The following is a 16,968-nucleotide window of genomic DNA, read 5'->3' on the forward strand; positions in this document are numbered from 1 at the left end:
TTTCAAACCTCCCTTGTGGCTCATCCGGTAAAGAGTCCACCTGCAAGGCGGGAGACCTGGGTTCGATTCCCGGGTTGGGAAATCCCCTGGAGAAGGGAAAAGCTACCCGCTCCAGTATTCTGGCCTGGAGAATCCAATGGCCTGTATAGTCCATAGGGTTGCAAAAAGTCAGACAAAACTGAGCGACTTTCACTTTCACTCAGAACTTCTAGCTTTGGGTTGACGTGTTTCACTGATTTTGTGGTGCTATGAGAACAAAAGGCAATGTGATTCTTCAGATGCAGCCATCCAGTTTTGCCATGGCCCTTTCTTGAAGAGGCTTTTGTGTTCCCTTTTGCGTATACTCCCCTCCTTTGTAGTGGGTGAATTGACCATAGAAGCTTGGGTTTATTTCTTGGACTCTCAACTCTGTTGTATGGATCTGGATGCGTGTGTATGTTTGTGTGCCCAACACCACACTGTCCAGATGATCCTAGTGTAGCAGTCTAGTTGGCTATCAGGCATCCTGGTAGACCCATATCAGGCCTTCTTTCCTTAGACTGTACAGACAATATAGGCTCCTTTGTGTTTTCATACCCATTTTGGAGTTCCTTGGTTTAGTGCCCTGTGAACATTGCATGGCAACTTGAGAGGAAGAGCACGGACCCTCTGGATTGCCTTCGGGGATGTGACACCATTTTACCAATAGGAATCCTTCCAACCCATGAGCTCAGCTTATTTTCCATCGGATCATGTGGATATCATCTTCTTTCATCCATCTCTTGCAGTTTTCTGAGACCGGGTCCTTCCCTCCTGGGTTAGATGGACTCCTGGGTATTTCCTCCTAGTGTAAGTCATTGTCAATGGGGTTGATACTTTCCTTCTCATTCTAAGAGTTTGTGGTGAGCATTGGAAATGCAAACGATTTTCCCCCCTTCCTCTCTGTCCATCTCTCTGAGCCACCAGGTAGAACAGGCGTAGTCAGGGTCACACGGGACTCAGGGAGTGCAGCTAGACTGTGTTTCTCAGGCCCTCAGTGCTGGGCATCATTCGGTATACTCTCCATGAACCTTCCTTGGTCTGGTGTCCCTTCAGACCTCTCCCTAGTTTTAATAACCTTGCTTGTGTTCTTTGTCTCTTTGGAGACACATCCTTTATCAGCTGTGTGTTTGCAAGTATTTGTCTGCCAGTGTGTGACGTATCCTTTGCTTTTTCTCGTAAGGTCTTTACCAGAGTGGAGACCTTTGATTTTGCACAGTCCACAGTATTGCCTTTTTGTGCATTGCCTTTCTGTATTGTTTCTGAAGACTCCAAGCTCATGTCTAGCCTCTGCTCGATTTTCTGCTGGATTTGTGAGATGTTTGGCATGGAAAATATGTCTCAGAAAAATTTGAAACGAATTTGGTGTAAGGTGTCAAGTTTCCATCCTCATTCATGTCATCCCCTCTGGTTTTCAATTCATCGCTCCTGAACTCCTTTGGAGACCTTGTGGGAAGTTTGGTTGCCTTTCAGTTTGAATTTCTGCTCTTGAATAGATTCACCCAGTTCTGCCAGCAGGGACACGGTAAAGGGTGAGTGAGGGGCAGCCTGCCCTCCCAGCACTGACCACACTGTGTGGTGAGTGTTGCTCTCCCCTCTGGGAGCCCCAGGCCACAGGCATCCCAGTGAGTAGCCAGCTCTGTTCGCAGCTGAAAGGAGTTAGTCTCTCAGGAGCCTCTGTGAGGTTGCCTTTGGGTCTCCCAGGGTGGGAGTTTACAGTGACAGGACCCATTGCACTGCAAGTGAAGTGAGAACCCATATGACATCCGCCACTGCTCCTAAAGAGATGCACCTGAGGCCCCTTGAAGGTCCTGCACAGAGAGCTCTTTAGTGGACATGCTGGAAACTCTGTTTCCTCGTGGGCTGCCCAGGGCAGGCTCTCACCAGTCCAGACACAGACCACGGTGATGACCGGCTCTGCTCTCTCCAAAGGGTTTTCATTGGTGTGTACCCTCATCTGAGCAGTCAGGCCATGTGTACTGCCTCTCCTTGCAACTTCTAGGCCAGGGCTCCTAGGCTAGAACTCTCAGGTCTAACTTGCAGAACTAGGCTACACGGGCCAAGTGCATTGCCTGTCCTCGCAACTTCACAGCTCTCTTCTCTTCTTTACTGCACATTGATTTTCAAGAGTGTGTTTGGGCCACAAGGATGTTGGGTCTTTCTCTAGCCTTATCTCATGAAGTTGAGACAACCTCATTGTTTCTGGTTGTTCCTGTGCTCTGTTTTTCCCATTCTCTTTCCTGGCTTCTTTTGGTGACTTTGTTTGTGCCTGAGGAAGAGCTCAGCATTTCTCTTCTGCCTGAGACATCACACAACAGTAATGCCCACCTGGAGATTAGTTGCCAAAAGGGCCTCGTTTTGCAGATGACATCTTGAAATCACCTGCACTGCCGTTTCTGATACACAAAGGCTGCCCTAAAGGAAATAAAAAACAAGTCCCAAGTCTAGTCTTAAAATATGTGGGCTGTCTAATGAAACCACCTTTTCTATGATTTCATTGATAGGCATTAACTGGAGACATCCAGAATATGGGAAGACACTGAGATATGAGAGAATTAAAGGTTGTCAGGGGCAAGGGAGGAACAGGGAGTGCTTGAGGTGAATACAGGATTTGCAGGGGGTGAGGGAGGGTTGGTTGTGGAGAATGAAAGAGTCCCAAACTAGAAAGTGGTGATGGTTGCAGAGGATTGTGAAGGTCCTTAATGCTCCAGAAGTGTACCACCTAACATCAATTTTATTGATTAAAAATGTAAGGAAAAAATACACCAATCTGTGACAAACAAAATATAAATCAAGAAAATAAAATACAGAAAACCTGAATGAAAAGAAGCTCAGGGGAAGCGAATTCAATCTCCACTGGGTAGAAAGTGAGTTGATGGCATCCACGGGTGGCAGAGAGGGATGGAGGATGCAAAGCCAAACCCTCCCCTGGACACGGTGTTTCCAGAAATGGAAATTTGGAAAGGGCTCTGGGTCTCTGTCCAGAGCAGGGGTCCATTCTCCTTGCAGAGGTGGGTCAATCATCGTGGGCATCTGGGTCTTGGGCAGAAGCCAGGGCAGGCTCTCCCTTCAGAGGTGTTCTCTTATCCCCTGACTCAGGTTCTCCTGCCAAAATCCGAGCACGGGCAGGCAGAAGCGAACATGGAGGTGGAGGTGGAGGTTCTCCCCCGGGGATTGGAGCATTGGTGCCTGGGCCTGAGGGTCCTGCTTGCACAGAGATCTGATCCTCCCAGTGTGCCGGCCAATACCCAGTTGGCCTGGTGTCTATGGGAAGGCATGTCTCAGGTCTCGATCTCCTCTCAGTGGATCCCTGAGTCCTGGACATGTAGCAACCACCTCTGTAGAGACAGGGCTGGGAAGTGGAGCCTGGTTGAACCTGGGGGCTGGTGCTGGAGCTGTGAGAGAAGAAAAGGTTACCCACAGGCCTGCCTTTGCCCTTTGCCTCTCTGGAGACAATTCTACCCTGAGCTTTTGAGACAATTCTCAGTTTAGGAAGTCACAATAGGATGTCGTCCTGCCTGCAGTCCACCAAGCAGAAGGTCTGAGGCCAGCCTTTGCTCCAGGTCCAGCACCAGCTTTGGGGGACTCCTCCTGTGTAGCTCAGGACTCCTTCCCCACACACTCACATGCACCAGCACCTCCTCACCTCTGTGCTCACCGTGCTGGGCTCCTGGTCCTCCTGCTGCCTCAGAGGCAGAGGTTCTCAGTGCTCTGGGTCGGACCCAGGTGTGCTGAGCTCCGTGGCAGCCTGAGACTGGGCCGCCGGGTGTGTCTTGGGTGGTGAAGGGGCAGCAGGCCTTCCCTGCTTCCTCTTCATTCCCAGTTGGGCTGAACCCTCTGTGGGCTCGCTCACCTGGAGGCGGCACTAGGCCTCAAGGGCGGGGGGTGGTGCTCCGACCCCTCCCTCGGGGAGGTGGATGGGGTGTCCCTCTCATCGGCCATATCCAGTGGGAAGCTCTGCAATGACAGTGACCATCAGCCAGCCCTGCTTGGAGTTTTCTGAGCTGGGCCTGGTCAGTATGGCTGTTGCTTCTGCCTACTCAAACTTTTGCTCCCAGAACCAACAGAGACGTGTGTCTGCTCAGACACCTACCCGGGAGAATGGAGACCCACCTGAGGGTGTGAGGTCAGCCTGGGCGGCTGGTGTTGCCTGCCCTGTCCTCATCCCACCCAGCCTGCTTTCCCCTGGGATGTGGATACAACCGGCCCACAGACTTCTGACCCCACATCCGCCTCGGTTTGCTTGAGGCAGACACACCCCAAGAAACCCCCATCCACACACACAGGCAAAGGACCGAGTGTTTCCGGGTGGCATGGGAGAGGTGGCCTGGCCCGGCCTGGGGCTCCCTGTGTTACCTTTCTGTTTCTCTGGGCAAAGGGCCAGAGGCCTCTCGGCGGGGGCCCTGAGCCAGCGTCCACAGGGTTCCCACACACTCTGCCTGGGAGCTCTCCTGAGGCCCCGGCCTCTGGGCAGGGGCAAACAGCAGAACATCTTGGCAGCAAGTGATCTGGCTGGGGCTCCTCTCCACTCTGGAGGCCTGGATACCTGTGTTCCGGGTTCTGTTGTTTTATGTTGCCAGGAAGTGACATCATTTCCTGGGGTTTGTGCTGAGGTCCCTTCCCCAAAGCTCCCCAAGAAATCTCTTGGTTTCTGACTGCTGAACCCCCCCGAGGCCATGTGCCGGCACACAGACGCCCACACAGCCCACCCTACATCCTTGGGGAGCCCTGGATGCAGCCAGGGCCTGAGCTCGGAGGACCCCGCTGCTCTCAGACCAGACCCCTTTTTCTCATAAGTCATGTGGCCCTGGACAAGCATATGCCCCTCAGGGTTTCCCCAGTCTCTCCATCTGCAGAGTGTGGATCACTCTCCCATCTGCCTCCTAGGTCTGTCGGCCTATGATCACCTCCGTGCCTTTCAACCTTGGGCTGATATGTCTCGGAGCTTGTGCACTGAGACTTCCAAAAGAAGAATTCGATATAGGGCTGACATACCACCGAATGGGGCAGAACATGGCCTGGATGGGTTCTGGACCTAGGAAAAGGCAGTCGTCTCGCCTTCCTGATATTTCAAGATCCCACCCCACCCCCACACTGTGGGAGATCTTGAGGTAAGATTCAGACCTCTCCCCTCCAATATAGAACAACCTTCGTCACCCTCCTGTTCCACTGAGATTCTGGCTCAAGTGTCCCACCTCAGTCTCTAGGGGAGATCAAGGCTTCCCCTATGATGCCTCCCAGGCTTCTCTCTTTTACTCTCATCCCCTTGGGTCATTTCCCCCCTTGCAGGGTGAATGGGCCTCTCATTGTTTCAAACCTTGAGATTGATTCATGCAAATTCTGTGAAATCTTATCATTTATTTCCTCTCTCCTTTTTCAGTCTCTCTCTCTAGATGTGTCTGTTTCTTATCCTTTCTAAATTCAGTCTATGAATTTTTCCCTCTCTCTCTGTCTCTCTTGTGTATGCATGCCTATGAATATATGTATGCATGTCTATTGTTAGCCTAGGTTTAAGTTTTAGGTTTTAGTTTTCAGTGAGATAAAGGATTGGGATTGGAGTCGCTGTGAGGGGAAGGGATAGGGGTGATGCTCTTGTTTCTGGTTCACTGAGTGATGTGAGTTCTTAGTCTCTTTTTCATATGAACCCCTCCTCATAGACACCACTTGCAAATAGTCTCTCATATTCAGGTTGCTACCTTTTAATTTGTGAATGCTTAGCTTTTTTTTGTTGCAAAGCTGTTCAATTGCATAGAAGCCCCTGGTGTTCTTTGGTTTTCTGTTTCCCTTACTTGAAGAGACCCATTTTTGCTTCCCACACCAAATGTTAAGGAGCCTAAGGCACATGCTTATTTCAAGGAGTTTCAAACCTCCCTTGTGGCTCATCCGGTAAAGAGTCCACCTGCAAGGCGGGAGACCTGGGTTCGATTCCCGGGTTGGGAAATCCCCTGGAGAAGGGAAAAGCTACCCGCTCCAGTATTCTGGCCTGGAGAATCCAATGGCCTGTATAGTCCATAGGGTTGCAAAAAGTCAGACAAAACTGAGCGACTTTCACTTTCACTCAGAACTTCTAGCTTTGGGTTGACGTGTTTCACTGATTTTGTGGTGCTATGAGAACAAAAGGCAATGTGATTCTTCAGATGCAGCCATCCAGTTTTGCCATGGCCCTTTCTTGAAGAGGCTTTTGTGTTCCCTTTTGCGTATACTCCCCTCCTTTGTAGTGGGTGAATTGACCATAGAAGCTTGGGTTTATTTCTTGGACTCTCAACTCTGTTGTATGGATCTGGATGCGTGTGTATGTTTGTGTGCCCAACACCACACTGTCCAGATGATCCTAGTGTAGCAGTCTAGTTGGCTATCAGGCATCCTGGTAGACCCATATCAGGCCTTCTTTCCTTAGACTGTACAGACAATATAGGCTCCTTTGTGTTTTCATACCCATTTTGGAGTTCCTTGGTTTAGTGCCCTGTGAACATTGCATGGCAACTTGAGAGGAAGAGCACGGACCCTCTGGATTGCCTTCGGGGATGTGACACCATTTTACCAATAGGAATCCTTCCAACCCATGAGCTCAGCTTATTTTCCATCGGATCATGTGGATATCATCTTCTTTCATCCATCTCTTGCAGTTTTCTGAGACCGGGTCCTTCCCTCCTGGGTTAGATGGACTCCTGGGTATTTCCTCCTAGTGTAAGTCATTGTCAATGGGGTTGATACTTTCCTTCTCATTGTAAGAGTTTGTGGTGAGCATTGGAAATGCAAACGATTTTCCCCCCTTCCTCTCTGTCCATCTCTCTGAGCCACCAGGTAGAACAGGCGTAGTCAGGGTCACACGGGGCTCAGGGAGTGCAGCTAGACTGTGTTTCTCAGGCCCTCAGTGCTGGGCATCATTCGGTATACTCTCCATGAACCTTCCTTGGTCTGGTGTCCCTTCAGACCTCTCCCTAGTTTTAATAACCTTGCTTGTGTTCTTTGTCTCTTTGGAGACACATCCTTTATCAGCTGTGTGTTTGCAAGTATTTGTCTGCCAGTGTGTGACGTATCCTTTGCTTTTTCTCGTAAGGTCTTTACCAGAGTGGAGACCTTTGATTTTGCACAGTCCACAGTATTGCCTTTTTGTGCATTGCCTTTCTGTATTGTTTCTGAAGACTCCAAGCTCATGTCTAGCCTCTGCTCGATTTTCTGCTGGATTTGTGAGATGTTTGGCATGGAAAATATGTCTCAGAAAAATTTGAAACGAATTTGGTGTAAGGTGTCAAGTTTCCATCCTCATTCATGTCATCCCCTCTGGTTTTCAATTCATCGCTCCTGAACTCCTTTGGAGACCTTGTGGGAAGTTTGGTTGCCTTTCAGTTTGAATTTCTGCTCTTGAATAGATTCACCCAGTTCTGCCAGCAGGGACACGGTAAAGGGTGAGTGAGGGGCAGCCTGCCCTCCCAGCACTGACCACACTGTGTGGTGAGTGTTGCTCTCCCCTCTGGGAGCCCCAGGCCACAGGCATCCCAGTGAGTAGCCAGCTCTGTTCGCAGCTGAAAGGAGTTAGTCTCTCAGGAGCCTCTGTGAGGTTGCCTTTGGGTCTCCCAGGGTGGGAGTTTACAGTGACAGGACCCATTGCACTGCAAGTGAAGTGAGAACCCATATGACATCCGCCACTGCTCCTAAAGAGATGCACCTGAGGCCCCTTGAAGGTCCTGCACAGAGAGCTCTTTAGTGGACATGCTGGAAACTCTGTTTCCTCGTGGGCTGCCCAGGGCAGGCTCTCACCAGTCCAGACACAGACCACGGTGATGACCGGCTCTGCTCTCTCCAAAGGGTTTTCATTGGTGTGTACCCTCATCTGAGCAGTCAGGCCATGTGTACTGCCTCTCCTTGCAACTTCTAGGCCAGGGCTCCTAGGCTAGAACTCTCAGGTCTAACTTGCAGAACTAGGCTACACGGGCCAAGTGCATTGCCTGTCCTCGCAACTTCACAGCTCTCTTCTCTTCTTTACTGCACATTGATTTTCAAGAGTGTGTTTGGGCCACAAGGATGTTGGGTCTTTCTCTAGCCTTATCTCATGAAGTTGAGACAACCTCATTGTTTCTGGTTGTTCCTGTGCTCTGTTTTTCCCATTCTCTTTCCTGGCTTCTTTTGGTGACTTTGTTTGTGCCTGAGGAAGAGCTCAGCATTTCTCTTCTGCCTGAGACATCACACAACAGTAATGCCCACCTGGAGATTAGTTGCCAAAAGGGCCTCGTTTTGCAGATGACATCTTGAAATCACCTGCACTGCCGTTTCTGATACACAAAGGCTGCCCTAAAGGAAATAAAAAACAAGTCCCAAGTCTAGTCTTAAAATATGTGGGCTGTCTAATGAAACCACCTTTTCTATGATTTCATTGATAGGCATTAACTGGAGACATCCAGAATATGGGAAGACACTGAGATATGAGAGAATTAAAGGTTGTCAGGGGCAAGGGAGGAACAGGGAGTGCTTGAGGTGAATACAGGATTTGCAGGGGGTGAGGGAGGGTTGGTTGTGGAGAATGAAAGAGTCCCAAACTAGAAAGTGGTGATGGTTGCAGAGGATTGTGAAGGTCCTTAATGCTCCAGAAGTGTACCACCTAACATCAATTTTATTGATTAAAAATGTAAGGAAAAAATACACCAATCTGTGACAAACAAAATATAAATCAAGAAAATAAAATACAGAAAACCTGAATGAAAAGAAGCTCAGGGGAAGCGAATTCAATCTCCACTGGGTAGAAAGTGAGTTGATGGCATCCACGGGTGGCAGAGAGGGATGGAGGATGCAAAGCCAAACCCTCCCCTGGACACGGTGTTTCCAGAAATGGAAATTTGGAAAGGGCTCTGGGTCTCTGTCCAGAGCAGGGGTCCATTCTCCTTGCAGAGGTGGGTCAATCATCGTGGGCATCTGGGTCTTGGGCAGAAGCCAGGGCAGGCTCTCCCTTCAGAGGTGTTCTCTTATCCCCTGACTCAGGTTCTCCTGCCAAAATCCGAGCACGGGCAGGCAGAAGCGAACATGGAGGTGGAGGTGGAGGTTCTCCCCCGGGGATTGGAGCATTGGTGCCTGGGCCTGAGGGTCCTGCTTGCACAGAGATCTGATCCTCCCAGTGTGCCGGCCAATACCCAGTTGGCCTGGTGTCTATGGGAAGGCATGTCTCAGGTCTCGATCTCCTCTCAGTGGATCCCTGAGTCCTGGACATGTAGCAACCACCTCTGTAGAGACAGGGCTGGGAAGTGGAGCCTGGTTGAACCTGGGGGCTGGTGCTGGAGCTGTGAGAGAAGAAAAGGTTACCCACAGGCCTGCCTTTGCCCTTTGCCTCTCTGGAGACAATTCTACCCTGAGCTTTTGAGACAATTCTCAGTTTAGGAAGTCACAATAGGATGTCGTCCTGCCTGCAGTCCACCAAGCAGAAGGTCTGAGGCCAGCCTTTGCTCCAGGTCCAGCACCAGCTTTGGGGGACTCCTCCTGTGTAGCTCAGGACTCCTTCCCCACACACTCACATGCACCAGCACCTCCTCACCTCTGTGCTCACCGTGCTGGGCTCCTGGTCCTCCTGCTGCCTCAGAGGCAGAGGTTCTCAGTGCTCTGGGTCGGACCCAGGTGTGCTGAGCTCCGTGGCAGCCTGAGACTGGGCCGCCGGGTGTGTCTTGGGTGGTGAAGGGGCAGCAGGCCTTCCCTGCTTCCTCTCCATTCCCAGTTGGGCTGAACCCTCTGTGGGCTCGCTCACCTGGAGGCGGCACTAGGCCTCAAGGGCGGGGGGTGGTGCTCCGACCCCTCCCTCGGGGAGGTGGATGGGGTGTCCCTCTCATCGGCCATATCCAGTGGGAAGCTCTGCAATGACAGTGACCATCAGCCAGCCCTGCTTGGAGTTTTCTGAGCTGGGCCTGGTCAGTATGGCTGTTGCTTCTGCCTACTCAAACTTTTGCTCCCAGAACCAACAGAGACGTGTGTCTGCTCAGACACCTACCCGGGAGAATGGAGACCCACCTGAGGGTGTGAGGTCAGCCTGGGCGGCTGGTGTTGCCTGCCCTGTCCTCATCCCACCCAGCCTGCTTTCCCCTGGGATGTGGATACAACCGGCCCACAGACTTCTGACCCCACATCCGCCTCGGTTTGCTTGAGGCAGACACACCCCAGGAAACCCCCATCCACACACACAGGCAAAGGACCGAGTGTTTCCGGGTGGCATGGGAGAGGTGGCCTGGCCCGGCCTGGGGCTCCCTGTGTTACCTTTCTGTTTCTCTGGGCAAAGGGCCAGAGGCCTCTCGGCGGGGGCCCTGAGCCAGCGTCCACAGGGTTCCCACACACTCTGCCTGGGAGCTCTCCTGAGGCCCCGGCCTCTGGGCAGGGGCAAACAGCAGAACATCTTGGCAGCAAGTGATCTGGCTGGGGCTCCTCTCCACTCTGGAGGCCTGGATACCTGTGTTCCGGGTTCTGTTGTTTTATGTTGCCAGGAAGTGACATCATTTCCTGGGGTTTGTGCTGAGGTCCCTTCCCCAAAGCTCCCCAAGAAATCTCTTGGTTTCTGACTGCTGAACCCCCCCGAGGCCATGTGCAGGCACAGAGACGCCCACACAGCCCACCCTACATCCTTGGGGAGCCCTGGATGCAGCCAGGGCCTGAGCTCGGAGGACCCCGCTGCTCTCAGACCAGACCCCTTTTTCTCATAAGTCATGTGGCCCTGGACAAGCATATGCCCCTCAGGGTTTCCCCAGTCTCTCCATCTGCAGAGTGTGGATCACTCTCCCATCTGCCTCCTAGGTCTGTCGGCCTATGATCACCTCCGTGCCTTTCAACCTTGGGCTGATATGTCTCGGAGCTTGTGCACTGAGACTTCCAAAAGAAGAATTCGATATAGGGCTGACATACCACCGAATGGGGCAGAACATGGCCTGGATGGGTTCTGGACCTAGGAAAAGGCAGTCGTCTCGCCTTCCTGATATTTCAAGATCCCACCCCACCCCCACACTGTGGGAGATCTTGAGGTAAGATTCAGACCTCTCCCCTCCAATATAGAACAACCTTCGTCACCCTCCTGTTCCACTGAGATTCTGGCTCAAGTGTCCCACCTCAGTCTCTAGGGGAGATCAAGGCTTCCCCTATGATGCCTCCCAGGCTTCTCTCTTTTACTCTCATCCCCTTGGGTCATTTCCCCCCTTGCAGGGTGAATGGGCCTCTCATTGTTTCAAACCTTGAGATTGATTCATGCAAATTCTGTGAAATCTTATCATTTATTTCCTCTCTCCTTTTTCAGTCTCTCTCTCTAGATGTGTCTGTTTCTTATCCTTTCTAAATTCAGTCTATGAATTTTTCCCTCTCTCTCTGTCTCTCTTGTGTATGCATGCCTATGAATATATGTATGCATGTCTATTGTTAGCCTAGGTTTAAGTTTTAGGTTTTAGTTTTCAGTGAGATAAAGGATTGGGATTGGAGTCGCTGTGAGGGGAAGGGATAGGGGTGATGCTCTTGTTTCTGGTTCACTGAGTGATGTGAGTTCTTAGTCTCTTTTTCATATGAACCCCTCCTCATAGACACCACTTGCAAATAGTCTCTCATATTCAGTTTGCTACCTTTTAATTTGTGAATGCTTAGCTTTTTTTTGTTGCAAAGCTGTTCAATTGCATAGAAGCCCCTGGTGTTCTTTGGTTTTCTGTTTCCCTTACTTGAAGAGACCCATTTTTGCTTCCCACACCAAATGTTAAGGAGCCTAAGGCACATGCTTATTTCAAGGAGTTTCAAACCTCCCTTGTGGCTCATCCGGTAAAGAGTCCACCTGCAAGGCGGGAGACCTGGGTTCGATTCCCGGGTTGGGAAATCCCCTGGAGAAGGGAAAAGCTACCCGCTCCAGTATTCTGGCCTGGAGAATCCAATGGCCTGTATAGTCCATAGGGTTGCAAAAAGTCAGACAAAACTGAGCGACTTTCACTTTCACTCAGAACTTCTAGCTTTGGGTTGACGTGTTTCACTGATTTTGTGGTGCTATGAGAACAAAAGGCAATGTGATTCTTCAGATGCAGCCATCCAGTTTTGCCATGGCCCTTTCTTGAAGAGGCTTTTGTGTTCCCTTTTGCGTATACTCCCCTCCTTTGTAGTGGGTGAATTGACCATAGAAGCTTGGGTTTATTTCTTGGACTCTCAACTCTGTTGTATGGATCTGGATGCGTGTGTATGTTTGTGTGCCCAACACCACACTGTCCAGATGATCCTAGTGTAGCAGTCTAGTTGGCTATCAGGCATCCTGGTAGACCCATATCAGGCCTTCTTTCCTTAGACTGTACAGACAATATAGGCTCCTTTGTGTTTTCATACCCATTTTGGAGTTCCTTGGTTTAGTGCCCTGTGAACATTGCATGGCAACTTGAGAGGAAGAGCACGGACCGTCTGGATTGCCTTCGGGGATGTGACACCATTTTACCAATAGGAATCCTTCCAACCCATGAGCTCAGCTTATTTTCCATCGGATCATGTGGATATCATCTTCTTTCATCCATCTCTTGCAGTTTTCTGAGACCGGGTCCTTCCCTCCTGGGTTAGATGGACTCCTGGGTATTTCCTCCTAGTGTAAGTCATTGTCAATGGGGTTGATACTTTCCTTCTCATTCTAAGAGTTTGTGGTGAGCATTGGAAATGCAAACGATTTTCCCCCCTTCCTCTCTGTCCATCTCTCTGAGCCACCAGGTAGAACAGGCGTAGTCAGGGTCACACGGGACTCAGGGAGTGCAGCTAGACTGTGTTTCTCAGGCCCTCAGTGCTGGGCATCATTCGGTATACTCTCCATGAACCTTCCTTGGTCTGGTGTCCCTTCAGACCTCTCCCTAGTTTTAATAACCTTGCTTGTGTTCTTTGTCTCTTTGGAGACACATCCTTTATCAGCTGTGTGTTTGCAAGTATTTGTCTGCCAGTGTGTGACGTATCCTTTGCTTTTTCTCGTAAGGTCTTTACCAGAGTGGAGACCTTTGATTTTGCACAGTCCACAGTATTGCCTTTTTGTGCATTGCCTTTCTGTATTGTTTCTGAAGACTCCAAGCTCATGTCTAGCCTCTGCTCGATTTTCTGCTGGATTTGTGAGATGTTTGGCATGGAAAATATGTCTCAGAAAAATTTGAAACGAATTTGGTGTAAGGTGTCAAGTTTCCATCCTCATTCATGTCATCCCCTCTGGTTTTCAATTCATCGCTCCTGAACTCCTTTGGAGACCTTGTGGGAAGTTTGGTTGCCTTTCAGTTTGAATTTCTGCTCTTGAATAGATTCACCCAGTTCTGCCAGCAGGGACACGGTAAAGGGTGAGTGAGGGGCAGCCTGCCCTCCCAGCACTGACCACACTGTGTGGTGAGTGTTGCTCTCCCCTCTGGGAGCCCCAGGCCACAGGCATCCCAGTGAGTAGCCAGCTCTGTTCGCAGCTGAAAGGAGTTAGTCTCTCAGGAGCCTCTGTGAGGTTGCCTTTGGGTCTCCCAGGGTGGGAGTTTACAGTGACAGGACCCATTGCACTGCAAGTGAAGTGAGAACCCATATGACATCCGCCACTGCTCCTAAAGAGATGCACCTGAGGCCCCTTGAAGGTCCTGCACAGAGAGCTCTTTAGTGGACATGCTGGAAACTCTGTTTCCTCGTGGGCTGCCCAGGGCAGGCTCTCACCAGTCCAGACACAGACCACGGTGATGACCGGCTCTGCTCTCTCCAAAGGGTTTTCATTGGTGTGTACCCTCATCTGAGCAGTCAGGCCATGTGTACTGCCTCTCCTTGCAACTTCTAGGCCAGGGCTCCTAGGCTAGAACTCTCAGGTCTAACTTGCAGAACTAGGCTACACGGGCCAAGTGCATTGCCTGTCCTCGCAACTTCACAGCTCTCTTCTCTTCTTTACTGCACATTGATTTTCAAGAGTGTGTTTGGGCCACAAGGATGTTGGGTCTTTCTCTAGCCTTATCTCATGAAGTTGAGACAACCTCATTGTTTCTGGTTGTTCCTGTGCTCTGTTTTTCCCATTCTCTTTCCTGGCTTCTTTTGGTGACTTTGTTTGTGCCTGAGGAAGAGCTCAGCATTTCTCTTCTGCCTGAGACATCACACAACAGTAATGCCCACCTGGAGATTAGTTGCCAAAAGGGCCTCGTTTTGCAGATGACATCTTGAAATCACCTGCACTGCCGTTTCTGATACACAAAGGCTGCCCTAAAGGAAATAAAAAACAAGTCCCAAGTCTAGTCTTAAAATATGTGGGCTGTCTAATGAAACCACCTTTTCTATGATTTCATTGATAGGCATTAACTGGAGACATCCAGAATATGGGAAGACACTGAGATATGAGAGAATTAAAGGTTGTCAGGGGCAAGGGAGGAACAGGGAGTGCTTGAGGTGAATACAGGATTTGCAGGGGGTGAGGGAGGGTTGGTTGTGGAGAATGAAAGAGTCCCAAACTAGAAAGTGGTGATGGTTGCAGAGGATTGTGAAGGTCCTTAATGCTCCAGAAGTGTACCACCTAACATCAATTTTATTGATTAAAAATGTAAGGAAAAAATACACCAATCTGTGACAAACAAAATATAAATCAAGAAAATAAAATACAGAAAACCTGAATGAAAAGAAGCTCAGGGGAAGCGAATTCAATCTCCACTGGGTAGAAAGTGAGTTGATGGCATCCACGGGTGGCAGAGAGGGATGGAGGATGCAAAGCCAAACCCTCCCCTGGACACGGTGTTTCCAGAAATGGAAATTTGGAAAGGGCTCTGGGTCTCTGTCCAGAGCAGGGGCCCATTCTCCTTGCAGAGGTGGGTCAATCATCGTGGGCATCTGGGTCTTGGGCAGAAGCCAGGGCAGGCTCTCCCTTCAGAGGTGTTCTCTTATCCCCTGACTCAGGTTCTCCTGCCAAAATCCGAGCACGGGCAGGCAGAAGCGAACATGGAGGTGGAGGTGGAGGTTCTCCCCCGGGGATTGGAGCATTGGTGCCTGGGCCTGAGGGTCCTGCTTGCACAGAGATCTGATCCTCCCAGTGTGCCGGCCAATACCCAGTTGGCCTGGTGTCTATGGGAAGGCATGTCTCAGGTCTCGATCTCCTCTCAGTGGATCCCTGAGTCCTGGACATGTAGCAACCACCTCTGTAGAGACAGGGCTGGGAAGTGGAGCCTGGTTGAACCTGGGGGCTGGTGCTGGAGCTGTGAGAGAAGAAAAGGTTACCCACAGGCCTGCCTTTGCCCTTTGCCTCTCTGGAGACAATTCTACCCTGAGCTTTTGAGACAATTCTCAGTTTAGGAAGTCACAATAGGATGTCGTCCTGCCTGCAGTCCACCAAGCAGAAGGTCTGAGGCCAGCCTTTGCTCCAGGTCCAGCACCAGCTTTGGGGGACTCCTCCTGTGTAGCTCAGGACTCCTTCCCCACACACTCACATGCACCAGCACCTCCTCACCTCTGTGCTCACCGTGCTGGGCTCCTGGTCCTCCTGCTGCCTCAGAGGCAGAGGTTCTCAGTGCTCTGGGTCGGACCCAGGTGTGCTGAGCTCCGTGGCAGCCTGAGACTGGGCCGCCGGGTGTGTCTTGGGTGGTAAAGGGGCAGCAGGCCTTCCCTGCTTCCTCTTCAGTCCCAGTTGGGCTGAACCCTCTGTGGGCTCGCTCACCTGGAGGCGGCACTAGGCCTCAAGGGCGGGGGGTGGTGCTCCGACCCCTCCCTCGGGGAGGTGGATGGGGTGTCCCTCTCATCGGCCATATCCAGTGGGAAGCTCTGCAATGACAGTGACCATCAGCCAGCCCTGCTTGGAGTTTTCTGAGCTGGGCCTGGTCAGTATGGCTGTTGCTTCTGCCTACTCAAACTTTTGCTCCCAGAACCAACAGAGACGTGTGTCTGCTCAGACACCTACCCGGGAGAATGGAGACCCACCTGAGGGTGTGAGGTCAGCCTGGGCGGCTGGTGTTGCCTGCCCTGTCCTCATCCCACCCAGCCTGCTTTCCCCTGGGATGTGGATACAGCCGGCCCACAGACTTCTGACCCCACATCCGCCTCGGTTTGCTTGAGGCAGACACACCCCAAGAAACCCCCATCCACACACACAGGCAAAGGACCGAGTGTTTCCGGGTGGCATGGGAGAGGTGGCCTGGCCCGGCCTGGGGCTCCCTGTGTTACCTTTCTGTTTCTCTGGGCAAAGGGCCAGAGGCCTCTCGGCGGGGGCCCTGAGCCAGCGTCCACAGGGTTCCCACACACTCTGCCTGTGAGCTCTCCTGAGGCCCCGGCCTCTGGGCAGGGGCAAACAGCAGAACATCTTGGCAGCAAGTGATCTGGCTGGGGCGCCTCTCCACTCTGGAGGCCTGGATACCTGTGTTCCGGGTTCTGTTGTTTTATGTTGCCAGGAAGTGACATCATTTCCTGGGGTTTGTGCTGAGGTCCCTTCCCCAAAGCTCCCCAAGAAATCTCTTGGTTTCTGACTGCTGAACCCCCCCGAGGCCATGTGCAGGCACACAGACGCCCACACAGCCCACCCTACATCCTTGGGGAGCCCTGGATGCAGCCAGGGCCTGAGCTCGGAGGACCCCGCTGCTCTCAGACCAGACCCCTTTTTCTCATAAGTCATGTGGCCCTGGACAAGCATATGCCCCTCAGGGTTTCCCCAGTCTCTCCATCTGCAGAGTGTGGATCACTCTCCCATCTGCCTCCTAGGTCTGTCGGCCTATGATCACCTCCGTGCCTTTCAACCTTGGGCTGATATGTCTCGGAGCTTGTGCACTGAGACTTCCAAAAGAAGAATTCGATATAGGGCTGACATACCACCGAATGGGGCAGAACATGGCCTGGATGGGTTCTGGACCTAGGAAAAGGCAGTCGTCTCGCCTTCCTGATATTTCAAGATCCCACCCCACCCCCACACTGTGGGAGATCTTGAGGTAAGATTCAGACCTCTCCCCTCCAATATAGAACAACCTTCGTCACCCTCCTGTTCCACAGAGATTCTGGCTCAAGTGTCCCACC

Source organism: Giraffa tippelskirchi, chromosome 9 (assembly GCF_054371585.1).
Source record: "Giraffa tippelskirchi isolate mGirTip1 chromosome 9, T2T-mGirTip1v1.2.pri, whole genome shotgun sequence".
Taxonomy (NCBI): Eukaryota; Metazoa; Chordata; class Mammalia; order Artiodactyla; family Giraffidae; genus Giraffa; species Giraffa tippelskirchi.